General features: G+C 43.7%; 1 pseudogene; it reads right to left on the bottom strand.

The window, feature by feature from the left end:
• Positions 1 to 1,542: 1,542 nt before the first annotated feature.
• On the bottom strand, positions 1,543 to 2,173 carry LOC100344993 (dnaJ homolog subfamily B member 6-like; annotated as a pseudogene).
• Between the last annotated feature and the right edge of the window lie 13,276 nt (positions 2,174 to 15,449).

The following is a 15,449-nucleotide window of genomic DNA, read 5'->3' as shown; positions in this document are numbered from 1 at the left end:
ACCCGGCTGCAGTGTGTACTTAGATGAAGTTTGTTGGATTGAGGAAGAAAATATGATTCCAGAGGAATGAGCTTAGCTGGGTAGAGTCCAGAGGTGAGTGTTATAGGAAGGAATGTAGAAGAATCTTACTACAGTCCTCCTATACTGAAAAATACCCTTCTTCAAAAATGACAAACCATGATGTTCCTCCACAGTTGCTGGGTCCACCTTGTTCCATCTGTGTGACCAGTCCTATCCACATTGGGAATCTAGAACAGGAGTCAACCAATTTTGGCAGGAAAGAGCCAGATAGTAAGCATGTTTGGTTTTCTAGACCATAAAGCCTCTGTGGCAACCACTCAGCTCCTTGGTTGTACTTCAAAAGTGGCCATAGACAATAGTTGAACAAATGAGCAGAGCTGGGTTCCAATGATCTTTATTTACAAACCTGTCCCTGGGCTAGATTTGGCCTATGAGCTGTGATTTTTCAAGCTCTGATCTAGAACTAAAAGGGATAGTGCAAATGGTGACAGTTTGGTAGTCATTCTACTCATCTCCTTTTTTTTTGGCACTAAACACATTGGCATTTATTTTCCTTTTAAAAACAAATGATGAGGTCAGAGCTGTGGCGCAGTGTGTTAAGACCCCAGCCTGCAGAGCCGGCATCCCATAAGGGCACTGGTTCAAGTCTAGGCCGCTTCACTTCGGATCCAGCTCTCTGCTGTGGTCTGGAAAAGCAATAGAGGATAACCCAAGTTCTTGGGCCCCTGCACCCATGTGGGAGACCTGGAAGAGGCTCCTGGATTTGGATCAGCTCAGCTCTGGCTGTTGCGGTCATTTGGGGACTGCACTAGCAGAATGGAAGACCTCTCTCTCTGGCTCTACCTCTCTGTAACTCTGTCTTTCAAATAAGTAAAATAATTCTTAATAAATAAATAAATGAATAAATAAATGCAAATGACAAAAGACCCATTTTACCCATCTTTACTTTTTTAAAGCTAAGCATGACATTACATGTTTAAACAATTGTCAAAGCTTACTAAATTACCAGCTTTTGTACACAACTAGAAAACATTCTTAATTTATATGAAACTAGAAATGTATTACCATTAATACACTAATAACTTTCACTACCAAATACTGAAAAAACTAAAATTATTTCTGTAGCCGATTCATCCTGGCAATGTTAACTTTGCTGCAGGCTGACACTATTTGGCTCATATTTCAAACACAATGGAAAAGCAGATCCATGGCTAGTGTTACTGTACAATCTTGTCCTACCACTACTGAAGAGTCACTCCCCACCTTGGATTGTGTTTAATAAAAAAGCAAAGTGCATACAGAGATTTACAACAATTTTAAAGACAAAAAATAATCGTCCTATTATGTGGTCCCATCAATAAACTCAAGTCTATGACAAATAAATGCTCCATGAGCTGTTTATAAATACTTTAGATTTAGTACAATTGTACTGAAAGTCAAATTCATTTGGAATCTTCAAAAAGTTGTTCCTGTTAATCCTAAAATGGTGCTTGTAGAATTTAACATTTCTGTTAAATTGAATTACTTGTTATCCAAGTGTAGTGGTTGCTCCTTAGCATTTTCTTTGACTTCTACTCTTTCTTGACCATTCTCGACAGTTCCACATGTAGTGATTTTTCTGCCATTAACTATTTTAGTAGAAGCTGATATAGATTTGAAGTTGCCTATCCACCAAATAACGTGGAAGAGAATGAGGTGAGGCCTCTGCAACTCAAGGAACCAAATGAGGTAAATCCTGTATCAAAAGAGAAAATCTACCTCAAAAGGAACTCCACTGAAGGCAGAGAAAAATGAGCCCTTCAGTTCCCCCAAAAGCCCTCAAATAGGTCTTCAAAGAAGTGGAATGAAAATGGATCCCTTCCACCAAAAATTCCCTGAAGACATCCTCTGGGTCACTGAGTGTGAAGTCAAGCTCAAATGGATGGCCAAAATGGTTTCCACCTCCTCCTCCACCTTTTAATTCTTTGCCATATTTGCTATGGATGTTCCCCCCTTTTTTTTCGACATCAGATTACACCCCATCCATCTCAGCTACTTGTCTGATTTTTCTTTCTGCTTCTTTATTCTTGGGATTTTTATCTGGGTGCCACTTCAGTGCCAGTTCCTGTGAGGTCTGTCTTTGTACACCTAGAACTTCACAGTAATCCACCATGTTTTCAACAGGTTGTTGGAACAAATCCAAGGACACAGGTGACCCATGGCAGGAGGAGAGGAGGTGAGGGTGGGGTTAATGGCTGCCCTGGTGATGGTGGAGTGGGGCCTCCTGTTTCCCTTTTTCTCCTTTCCCCAACAAACAGGAAATGTCCTCTCGCCTTCATGAAACTATCTTGAAGATGAACCTTGGACAAAATACCTAGGTAAGTAAACTGAGACTCAAGTCAGCCTACTCCCAAGAATCATGCTAAATCTTCTGAAAAGATGAACCTGGGCATGATTATACATTTTTACCATTTTATTTTTCTGAGATTTGTGACTTAGTGTTCAGTTTTAGAAATTTCACATCATAAGCTTTCCATGTGGTTTTGATAGAAAGATTTTGTCCATGATAAATGACTTTAATTCCTATGGAATAGGTTTGTGTGGCTGTAGTAGTAGATACAGACCCACCTGAGCACTGATTGGTATGTTCACAGCAGAAGAAAGGTGATGGAGAGGAAGAGAAGTATTAATATCTACTGATCATCCGCTTATCAAGTACGAGGACCTTACACTGAATCTTGATCATCTTGGGTTGTTGTGACAAAATACAAAATATAGACTTGATGTCCTAAACAGACATTGATTTCTCACAGTTATAGAAGGTAGGAAGTCTAATAGCAAAGTGCTAGCAGGTTCGGTTCTTGGGGAGGGCTTCCTGGCATGCAGACAACTGCCTTCGTGTTGTGTCCTTGTATGGCAGAGAAAGGAAGCTCTGGGTTGTCTTCTTCTTCTCATAAGGACACTAATTCTGTCATTGAGACTGCTTTCATGACCTCATCCAAATATAATTGGCTGCAAAAGACCCCACCCCAAACACTATCACACTAGGGTGGAGGGACTTCTGCATATAAATTTGGTGGTCGGGGCAGGACAGAAACGTTCAGTCTATAACACACAGGTAGCACATAAATCTTACCATCCAAAACATAGAGGGCAAGAAGCATTGAATTTCTGGGCCTTTAAAAAATTGCAATTAGATTTCGACTGTCATCCTACCTGCATGGTGGGGAAATTCATCCCATCCTTCCTACGATTATCCTCTGTTTGAAGACACCTCCAGCCCTTAGTCTTCAGGCTGCATTCATGCTCTTGAGACCTCCAGTTCCTGTAGATTTGGACTTTCAGCAATATGACCCAGGCCCAGGAATGTTTGGGAGGCTGAGAGCCCTTTTGTCTTTTGCACAACCTTGTTTTGGGTACCCTCTGAAGTCTTATTGCCTCTCCAGGGCACTGCCACAAAGAAATCCATGAATTTCTCTTTCATTCTCCCTATCCTCAGTGTTCCTCTGTTTTCTGCAGTGACGGCTTCTGTGGGAATTTTGGCAATGAAACAGGATAGGAGATGTGTTTCCACTGAGACAAAGAATTCTTCATGCAATGAAAACCATTTTCCTTAAGGAAATCCAAAGATTAGATTCTGTGTGAGTATATGGATAAATGCATGAGAGGAGGTGCAGAGAGAAAATTATAATTAACACTTCAAAAAGTTAATCTGTGACATATTTTTTTGTTTCTTGCCCTCACCACGGGATTCCTGGATTAGATGTACATGAGGAATCTATCTAAGGTTTAGAGGAATTAAGTAACCCCCAGAGCTCACAAACCTTCTTAGTAGATTTGACCCTGGATTTGACTGTCTTCAGACCCATTGGCTTCTTCCACTAGGCTACACTGCCTTCCCACTAATTCCTTGGTTTGTTGCTAAAGCAGCTTGGCTTCCCAAGGGAACTTTCCTTATTTTGTGTTCAAATAATCTTAGCTCAAAGTGGCTTAGGCTGTCAGCAGCGAAGATCTCATCTTCCCTTACAACCAGATATAAACCTGATCCCAGGGGTAATTCCTGGCAGACAAAGCCGGCTAGTGTGGTCATGGATTGGACCAAAAAGGAAATACTCCGCTTCTTATATGAAATTCATCAGCTGTTAAGTATCTTCAAATTTTCCTCTAATAGTCTCATTAGGGATCTGGAATCTGTCTTCAGAAAAGCAGCATCATTCACCACGGCTTTTTGAGGGATTAGCATACACATAGAATTAGAATTACAGCCAATTGTGGTCACATTCTTAATTTAAGGAAGAAGTAAACTAAGCCCTAGGTTGTATTCCATTGATAAGGGAAACTAAGAATTGGGTTTATTTACTCCTATTTGTTTCTGTATGGATCTACATTCAATGTTTACATTAACAAAACAATTCAGAGTGAAGTCAAAACATTCAAATTATATTTTCTACATATTCCAGGAAGAGGGTACTATATGCTGTAAGACATGAAACTGAGCAAATAAACTGGATGTTCAGTTCTAGCTAAGAGTTTGTTGATACAGAAGTCTAAGTAAATTGAGGACAGATTTTACAAGACTATAGCTTTTAGTCCATAAACTGTGGAAGCTCATTAATGGCTTCTGAATAAGGAATAACATGATCAGTTTCAAGTCGTACAAGAGGGAACTAATAACAAATAGAAACTCCATGATGTAAGTATATAGGCTTGATGAAACAGAGAGCTGATATTAGGGAAACTAGTAGAAGGAGTATTAGCCCAGGTGAGAATGGAAAGGAGCCTAGTTAATACTTAGTGTCTATCATACATTCCATGTGTCTGTATTTCCCAGTATTTTTTGGAGTGAGCTTAGATCATGTGGCTCATTCTAGCCAATGGTCTGCTATGCCTACCTTTCTAACTACGTCACATTCCACCTGAAGTAGAGGAATGGTCTGCCCCTGTTCCATTCCCTTTCTTTGCTTTCATCCATCAGCAATCACAGGGGCATATGTTGAGACAGCAGAGTTGTTATAACTGAGTTCCTCCAGGGAGCCACTCCAGAGATGCTTCACCCTCTACCAGCTATCAGAGTCCATATAACAAGCCTTTGCAGTTTTAAGTCACTAAGATTTCCAAATTTTACAGCTATATAGCTAATGTTAATTATCCTAAACAATAGAAAGGACCTGAATCAAGACATGTGGCAGGATTTGGAAGCAGAAAAACTACTTAAACACTATGAAGATGCGTGTTGACAGGAAGAAATAGGAAGGAGTCAAAGATGACCCTGAGCTCTGAGCCTGAGCGGACGGCAGCGCTGTTAACCGAGAGAGATGGGAACAAAAAGGGGAAAGTAGATGGCACTGAGCTTGAAGTGCCTGCAGAATATTCAAAGGAGGTCTCCAGCTGGCAGAAGAAAACGTATCTGGCGCTCGGGAAAGGGGTAATTCTGGAGACAGGCTTGGGAATCATCCTGCTGGACAGTGGAGTGAGGGAAGAAGAGGGCCAAAAGGAAAGGCCTAAGGGGAAAGGGCAAGAGCAAGATTTCCAGGTGAGGAGCTGGAGCGGAGGGCTGGAGAGGAAGTCAGGGGCATGCAGGGCCGGTGCCAAGGGAGGAGAGAATTTCAACACGGAGCTGGCCAGCAGCACCATATGCCATAAGCAGTATTTTCCATAAGGTAAGTCCAGCCCTCAACTGGCTGGCTAATATTAACATTTGCATCATGATTGATGTGAATCATTTTCGGGGGGGGGATATAAGATATCAAGAGGTGGCATATTGGAGGTATAGAGCTATTCATTCTCTTTCGTCAAATCTTTCTGCCCAAATATACAAACAACAACAACAGTTTCTTAGTTAGAGCCATGATCTGTGTATGAGAAAACCATCTGAAACTGTTATCATAAGCATCACTATCAAGGAACACTGAAGGTACACATAATTTCAGGGGCAGTTCTTGCAATCTAGGAAACTCCATTCTCAACCCAGAAATAGTTTATAGACATGAAGGATGACCAAATTCATAATACAAGTACTTGGTGGAGGGCCGGCGCCGCGGCTCACTAGGCTAATCCTCCGCCTTGCGGTGCCGGCACACCGGGTTCTAGTCCCAGTCGGGGCACCGGATTCTGTCCCGGTTGCCCCTCTTCCAGGCCAGCTCTCTGCTGTGGCCAGGGAGTGCAGTGGAGGATGGCCCAAGTGCTTGGGCCCTGCACCCCATGGGAGACCAGGAGAAGCAGCTGGCTCCTGCCATCGGATCAGCGCGGTGCACTGGCCGCAGCGCGCCGGCCGCGTCGGCATTGGAGGGTGAACCAACGGCAAAGGAAGACCTTTCTCTCTGTCTCTCTCTCTCACTGTCCACTCTGCCTGTCAAAAAACCAAACAAATAAAAAACAAACAAACAAACAAAAGCAAGTACTTGGTGGAGGGAAAGTGCCCAAAGAATGATGTAAGCAATAAATTGCTCCAGAACTCTGGGTAAAGACAGGAGCCCGTGGAAGCTCTCTTCCCAGAGGAAAGGATTAGAGTTTGAAAAGGTTAGAGTTTGGGAAGTTAAAGGGAAAGTGAAGGTAAGAAGGCATAAAAAGGAAGAGGATACGAGTAGGCAAATACATGGAAGAGGCAAAGGTCTGGAGGGGGAAGTATGTGTGGCTTATTCTGGCCAGGTTCTCTGTATTGTGCAACGTTGTGAACCAGCATTCTCATATACAGTGACCTCTGGGATTGCTCAACACTGTGGTTCAGTCTGCATATCTATAGGCGTGTATAAAAACAACACATGGGTTGCAGACAAAGCCCAACAGACAGATAGGGCCTGTGTTATAAAAGGCCTTTTATGCCTATATGAAGGTACTTATACTGAACAGAGGAGAAAAATAGCAAAATAAGAATTGTGTTGGAGACATTCTTCTGGAAGTTTATAAGGTAGCTTTGAAGGCCAAAATAACAGGAACAGGGGAAAAAAAAACTAGGAAACTGCCACAGGTGTCCTGTTTTAGATGGTGAAATTCTTAGTTTACAGTTGTAATATTGGGTTTGAGAGGAGAACAGGTCAATAACTTTCAGGATGTCAACAGTCAGAACTCAAAAACTTGAATCAGTAGGTAAGAAAGTTTGGAGTTGGCCATCATTTGGGTAGAAATATAATGGATTTTGCTTGAGAAATCCTGGTTTGGAAAATATAAAAACTCGAGTAGGAGGCATCCAGTTGGAAGTTGGAGATGTGGGACTGAAATAGGGGTATGTTTGCTTGGGGTATAGCTGGAGTGGAGAGGGATGAAATGTATACCTCAAAGCAAGGAGAAGCCAGAAGAAGCAAAGTAGAGAGTACAGGACTCAGGCCCATGGGGCCATGTTGTTCCAGGGCTGGAGAAGGGAGTGTGGCAGCCCAAAGGGAGGAGACCAAAGAGAAGGACACAGAATGGATAAACTTCAGGAAAGACGGGGTTTCAGGTGGGGTGAATGGCTACACTGTCAAAGTGCCAAAGATAACACTGCTGGGGAAAATCTCCTGTGTTCTGTATTTCCTCCCCTGTCCTTGGAGCAGTTTCAGTACAGTAGCTGAGATAGACTGCAAAAGGTCAGGGCTGCCATGTGCTTCCTTCTGGAAGTGCCTTCTGGAGATGGAAAGAGGTGACCTTCAAGCCAACTCCCTACAGAAAACTGCCTGCTCTGCTGTGAAGCTGTTAGACACAGAGTCCTTGGCTAACAGTTCCAGGGAGCCTAGCAGATGGCAGCTCTGCCAACTGCAGCTGCAAACAGCTTCATCTTCGGTTGACTTCCAGGAGCTGGAGGAGATCAGGGACAGTTAACAGCTGTCTACCTGTAGGGACTCCCTGGGCCATCAAACCATCATATCCTGAGTAGTGACTTAGCAATTTATGCAAAAGCTTCCTGAGAGCCCAAAAGAATTTTTTCAAGGCCTCCTTCGAGCTCCTACTTTGGGCCTTTTGCTACTTCAAAATAGAGTAAATATACCTTTTAATAAAGACCTTCTACACATGAAAAAATACTAAAAAACATGGGCATTGGTTGTTTTCTCTGAAAATAAATGTAATTCTCCTGCTCGAAGGTTTCTTTTCACAACAACTTCTCAGGAAACATTTGCCCTTTTTATTGAAATCTAGAGTCTGATCCATGATGTTTAGAATTAGGAATGTTAAATACCAGCTAGAGTCACTGCCAAACCTAAGGCCTGCCAGGCTATTGTGGGAATTTCTATGAATATTTGAAGGCAAATAACTGGTTTGGAAGTACTTGGCTTGTATCTCACCCACTGCTCTGAACTGCCCCAGGATTGGGGAGGGGAACGTTAATTAGAGAATTCAGGAGATCCTCCCCCCAGAGGTATTTACTCTTGATTTAGCAATAGGCGACAATGTTTTTGCCATTACTTATGGAAATAGATATATATTGAATGCTAGCAGGACACAAGGCACATGGTATGCACTTGTCTGTGTTACATATTTCTGTATACAAAACACCCCAACACTTGATGGCTTAAAGCAATATGGATTTTTTTTAAGATTTTATTTATTTATTTGAGAGGTAGAGTCACAGACAGTGAGAGGGAGAGAGAGAGAGAGAGAGAGGGAGAGAGAGGTCATCCATCCATTGGTTCACTCCCCAAATGACTGCAATGGCCGGAGCTACACCAATCCGAAGCCAGGAGCCTGGAGCTTCTTCCAGGTTTCCCATTTGGGTACAGGGGCCCAAGGACTTGGTCCATCCGCCACTGCTTTCCCAGGCCACAGCAGAGAGTTGGGTTGGAAGAGGAGCAGCCGGGGCTAGAACTGGCACCCATATGGGAAGCCAGCGCTGCAGGCAGAGGATTAACCTACTGCACCACGACGCTGGCCCCAAAGCAATATGGATTTGACATTTGCTATCATTCCATGATTGGCAGGGTTTGGTGAGGTTGCCCTGTTCCATGTGATGTGAGCTGGTGGTCATGTTGAAGACAGGTAGGAGCTCAGCTCGGACTGGAAGGTTCAAGATGGCTTCATCTGGGGTGACTGGAACAGGTAGCATCTGTATGAGTCTCTTCCCTTTCTTCTCTCTCCCTGCACCAGGCTTGTTATGCTTCTTGCACTGTGGCTTAGGGCTTCAGGAGAACAAGGAGGTGTGTGCCACGTCCCAAAACTGCCATAGTGTCTTGTTGGTCAAATCCCATATACAGGTCAATTCACATTTAAGTAGATGGGAAATAGATTCCCTCTCTTCTTGGAAAAAGGGATATGGGAGGAATTGTTGATGGCTGTCTTAGGGGCCAATCTACAAAGTATCACATATTGGTCAGACAAATCGAAGCCCTCCTCTTAATTCTTTCCATCAGCCTAAGTAGTAAAAATGCCAGATTTTCTCATAATATAAGCCATAGCTTTATATATTTTTCATCACTGAAAACACATGACAGTTTCCAGAATTGCTCCTGGGTAGGATCTTTTACTGTACTTGGGTTAGTTAAGACAAAGTGCTAAGCTCAATGTTGAGGTGTTGGGGGGAAATCAGTAAGTGGAAGGGAGACAGGATTAAATGGGAACCTGGTTTCTCAGGCCCTGAGTGGACTTGAGAGGAATTATGTGAGCTTCCAAGGTGGTTTCCTTCTTTTTCTTTTAATTTCATGTTTTTTTTTTTTTTTTTTTTTTTTTTTTTTTTATTTGAAGACAGAGTCAGAGAGAGGTCTTCCATTCACAGATTCATTCCCCAAGTGCTCATAACAGCCAAGACTGGGCCCAGCTTAAGGCAGGAACCAGAAACTATCCTGGTCTCCCACATGGGCAGCAGAGATCCAACTACTTGAGCCATCATCTGCTCCCTTCCAAGGTGTGCATCAGTAGGAGGCTAGATTGGAAGTTGAGCTGTGACTTAATCAGTCACTCTGTGTGAAATGTGAGCATCCCAGGTGGTGATTTAACCACTGTGCCCAATGCCCACTGCCAGAGATGCTTTCTGACAAAGGCAGCTTTAAAACCTTTGTGGGTTCACTTTTAAATCTCATGAATGATTTTTGGATGTTGTCAAGGTCTGGGAACCCAATTTGACTGACAGGACACAGAAGGGGGGAAACCTCTGCAAGATACCCAGCTTTTCATCGCTATAATCAACATCTGAGAGGAACTACTTGGAAAGGAATGTTTAGTTTGTTTTCTTTTGTAAGAAACTTATTTAGTTAGCTTAGAAGCAGAGTTTGGGTAGAGAGAGAAAGAGAGAGAGAGAGAGGGCACTCCACAGATTCACTCCCCAAATGCCTACAAATGTAGCTGAAATAGGCCGAAGGCAGGATCTGGGAACTTAATCTGGGTCTCCTACACGGGTGGCAGAGACTGAAGTACTTGAACCATCACCTGCTGCCACCCAGAGTGTGCAATATCAGGAAACTGTAATTGGAAACAGAACTGAGACACAAAGCCCAGCACTGTGATATGTGATGTGGGCAACTCAACTAGTGGCTTAACCACTAGCACAAATGCCTGCCTCAGAAGTTTTATTTTGGCTCACAAATTCAGTAGTGCATAGTCTATAACTGGGTGGCCCCAACAACAGTAGTCTACTGAGGGTGGTGGATAGCTGAACACGTGCAAAGAGAGCATCACAAAGAAGCCAGAAAGCAGAGAAAGAACAGCTGGACCAAACTCAGTTTACATAACCAATCCTTTCTGTGAGAACTACCTCTCCAGGAGAAGCTCCCAATGATGTAAAAACTTGGCAATACACCCACCTCCCAGACACCATAACTGGTTCAAATCTCCACCCTTAATTCATCAGCCATTAATATTAATTTATTAACTATTCATGTAAGATTTTTTAGATAAATATCTGCATGTGTTGGGGGATCGAGTCATGTTCAAACTATAGCAGGTAGAATTTTAAAGGAAGGTGGAGCCAATAGTTGTTGCTCTAAAGCGGTTCCATAAGAACCGCTTATGCTTGTGGTGGAGGTATAAGGCTGTTGTGCTGGTGAGGGGGTGATGACAGGAGCCACAGCTGGAAAGCAGAGCCCCAGTCACTGTTCAGAATTTCTGGCAGGGTCTCAGCATTGGAGGATCCTGGAGGTAAGCCACATTCCCACATGAATAAGAGATCTTGGAAATACAGTACTGTAGAAAATACTTAAGCACTAGAGATTTGGCTTGCCTAGATGCTGAGTCTTGGTGTGTGAGTGTATGTACATAGGTGGTTGGAAGAAAGGTGTGGCAAACTGGCATGCAAGTGTTCAGAATCCATAGTTAGGCGTCTGTACCCAGGAAAGCAAGAAGCTGAGGAGAAAGGAGGCTTTGGAACTTCGTGGATCTGGCTCACATCCCATCACCTCTACTTAAACAGGAAGTTATCCTCTGAAATTCTCAGATGATCACCAAAATAAGGGAACAATTATTTTAGTTTTAAGGAGCAAGGAGCTAAGATCTACCTGGTACTTAACATTTTGCTTGGCACATACTGAGTCTCAACATTAGTTTTTGTCATTCCATCCATACCCTCACCAACCTATTATTATCCATGTGATTTTTATCTTGAGCCAATAATAAGACTTCATTCAAATTCCTCATATTCCCTATGAATGATCTAAGGGGCTTTCTCTTGGTACATATATGGTTCTGAAGAGTTACAGGGCACAGCTGAAAAGATGGCTCTATGGAAGGAGAGAGGTGTTTCTGAGATCAGCATTTTACCATTGGAAACTAGGGTAAAAACCCATTGTACTACTCATTGTGTTAATATTTTAAAACTTTAATTCTGGGGCTGGTGTTTTAGCTGCTTATGATTTCTGCATACCATAGCCTAATGCTGGTTTAAGTTCCCACTGCTCTGTTTCCAATGCAGTTTCCTGCCAATGCACCTGGAAAGACAGTGGATGGTGCCCAAGTGCTTGGGCCCTGCAACTCATCCAGGAGACCAGGGTGGAATTCTTGGCTCCTGGATTCACTGTATTGCAGCCCTGGTTGTTACAGCCATTTGGGGAATGAACCAACAGATGGATCTCTCTCTGTCTCTCCTCTTTCTGTTGCTCTGTCTTTCAAATAAACAAACAGATAAATAAATATGGCCTTAAAAATAAATATGGCCTTTCTCTAGTTAAAGAGAGATTATGCTATCACTATTAGATTCAAACCCTGCTCCATTTTGTTATTGTTGGATCTTTTTTTTTTTTTTTTAGCCACTAAAGCTTTTACTTTAAAATATGATTTAAATATCAGAACCCTTGTTTGCTGGTAGCTTCTCCAAATTTTCTCCAAATTTAAGGCAATTATTGTATTTTGCTGAGCTCACCAGCTTCCAAAATCCCAGATTTCTTCATATTGACCTTGGAGATTATATCAGCAGTCATTGACAATGACTGTTGTCTTCAGCTGTCTTCTCAAGGATGGTTCATTCCCCAACCATCTAGACTACAAGGATGATTTTATTAAATCAGTCTGAGAATTGGAAAACCAATTCAATCACTCTGATTTAGAGGACGTGGTGTTATGATTGAACTTAAATATGGAAAGAATTGAACTTTTTGTTTCCTATAGCTTTGAACTTTGGTTTTTAATATGCTAGGAATTCCACAGACTAGTGAAGAGCCCATGCACAAACAAAACAAGGAACCAGATGCCCTTTCCCCAGATCTGTGTGGGAAAATATATAACTAGCTGAGAGTATATTTCATGCCATTTTTTTTTTTTGACAGGCAGAGTGGACAGTGAGAGAGAGACAGAGAGAAAGGTCTTCCTTTGCCGTTGGTTCACCCTCCAATGGCCGCCACCGCTGGCGCGCTGCAGCCGGCGCACCGCGCTGATCCGAAGGCAGGAGCCAGCTGCTTCTCCTGGTCTCCCATGGGGTGCAGGGCCCAAGCACTTGGGCCATCCTCCACTGCACTCCCTGGCCACAGCAGAGAGCTGGCCTGGAAGAGGGGCAACCGGGACAGAATCCAGCGCCCCGACTGGGACTAGAACCCGGTGTGCCGGCGCCACAGGCGGAGGATTAGCCTAGTGAGCTGCGGTGCCGGCTCATGCCAAATTTTTGTAAATAGCTTATGCCTGTGCTCAGTAAACCCTAATCATACTGCACATCATTTATGCAACCTCAGCTATTTATGGGGGTTGGGAAGGAAAATATGGTTAACTCCAAGAAGACAGATTTGGCTTAAAACTTCCAAGTGATTCCTTATTCTCAATAATTACTCTCTTTAAAGATGTTTATCACATGATTAATTGAATTTTATCTGAGAAGTATTCAATGACCATAATAGGGAGTGAATGCATAATAATAGTGTGTTTACAATTTAGTTCAACACGAGATCCTCAAAATAATGTTTACAGGTAAAATTTATTCAGCAGGGTTATGTGTTGACTGTAGAGCATTTAGAGATATGAGGATATGTGATAATAAATATCTTGTGAAGCCTTACTAGAAGCTAAGGAATAACTACATGAGCAGGAGTGTTACTCCTTTCTAGGTTGATTGCCTTAGATTATGTTCCAGTGGATGACATTGTTTTATTTATTTCAAATCTTCATGGAGCAATAGTGGCAACAAAACATACACATTTTGAGGGGGCAAATTTGGGATACAAGCAGTACAGATTCTCTTCCCTAAAGAAGACTTTGTCTTAGTTATCTACTGAGCAACTCATTTATTATTATTATTTTTTAATTTGACAGGTAGAGTTATAGACAGTGAGAGAGAGACAGAGAGAAAGGTCTTCCTTCTGTTGGTTCACTCTCCTAATGGCCGCTATGGCCAGCACTGCACCAATCTGACGCCAGGAGCCAGGTGCTTCCTCCCGGTCTCCCATGCGAGTGCAGGGACCCAAGCACTTGGGCTACCCTCTATTGCCTTCCCAGGCCACAGCAGAGAGCTGGACTGGAAGAGGAGCAACCAGGACTAGTACCTGGCACCCTAACTGGGACTAGAACCCAGGGTGCTGGCGCTGCAGGTGGAGGATTAACCAAGTGAGCCACAGTGTTGGCCCTCATTTATTATTTTTAAAAATGATTTATTTATTTATTTATTTGAAAGGCAGAGTTACACAGAGAAGGAAAGGCAAAGAGAGAGAGAGAGAGGCCTTCCATCCACTGGTTCACTCCCCAGTTGGCCACAATGGCCCGAGCTGCACCAAACCAAAGCCAGGAGCCAGGAGCTTCTTCCAGGTCTCCCACGCAGGTGCAGGGGCCCAAGGACTTGGGCCATCCTCTACTGCTTTCCCAGGCCACATCAGAGAGCAGGATCGGAAGTGGAGCAGCAGGGACTAGAACCAGCGCCCATATAGGATGCTGATACTGCAGGTGGCGGCTTTACCTGCTACGTCACAGCGCCTGTGCCCATTCAATATGAAATAATAAGATCCTTGAGGTTTCAGTGTGAGTTGCTGTAAATAATTCTAATTGTCACAATAGACTACTCCCTATACTTCAGTGTCTTGGCCCAGTGAAGATTTATTCCTTGCTCACGTGAAGTCCAAGGTGAGTCACATAGGCTTGCGTCCATATTGGAATGACTCTCTGGAGCACCTGGCCTCCGAGCTTGTGGCAAGGGCTAAAGAGGAGCAGAAAGGAGACAGACTCTGCCTGAGGTGAAAGGGACACCCTTGCTTCTCACAGTCCACCCACTAAGGCTGGGCCCACGGTCCTGATTTCACTACCAGGGAGGCTAGGAAGGAAAGGAAAGCTTGCGGGAGATTTGCATCTGTGCCACGATGGTGTTGTAGAAAGGGCCAGTCACTGGCTGAGGTCTGTGAGCCTGACAGCTGAAGGAAACGTACGGAGGAGGGCAAAAAGATGAGATGGCAGAAAGTTAGAGCAAAATAAGCATAAAATGGGCCGGCGTCACGGCTCACTAGGCTAATCCTCCGCCTTGCGGCGCCAGCACACCAGGTTCTAGTCCCGGTCGGGGCGCTGGATTCTGTCCCGGTTGCCCCCCTTCCAGGCCAGCTCTCTGCTGTGGCCTGGGAGTGCAGTGGAGGATGGCCCAAGTGCTTGGGCCCTGCACCCCATGGGAGACCAGGATAAGTACCTGGCTCCTGCCTTCGGATCAGCGCGGTGCACCGGCCGCAGTGCGCCAGCCGCAGTGGCCATTGGAGGGTGAACCAACGGCAAAGGAAGACCTTTCTCTCTCTCTCTCTCTCTCACTGTCCACTCTGCCTGTAAAAAAAAAAAAAAAAAAAAAAAAAAAAAGGCATAAAGTACCTGAGTAAATAGGACAAAGAGAAGGGGGCCTCTTCAGGAGGTGGAGGTGGGGTGACAGGACTTGCTGTTCAGACTCAAGAAGTAAAGCACGCGTCAGTTCTGCGTCACTCCTTTTGCAGCCCGACCTCGTCTGTCTGACGGTGTAACGTTTAAGAGAATTCCTCTTGTCTTCTTGTTTGGATTCCGTACGTTGTCTGTAAATGTCTGATGTGCTTGTTTGCTTTAATGTCATATTGTCACCTTAGACTAACACCATAAACACAGAATTCCGTGTCTCATTCTTCAAAGTGGCTCTC

Source organism: Oryctolagus cuniculus, chromosome 16 (genome assembly GCF_964237555.1).
Source record: "Oryctolagus cuniculus chromosome 16, mOryCun1.1, whole genome shotgun sequence".
Classification (NCBI taxonomy): domain Eukaryota; kingdom Metazoa; phylum Chordata; class Mammalia; order Lagomorpha; family Leporidae; genus Oryctolagus; species Oryctolagus cuniculus.
Note: the sequence above shows the minus strand (reverse complement) of the source record. Positions and strands in the feature narration are given on the sequence as shown.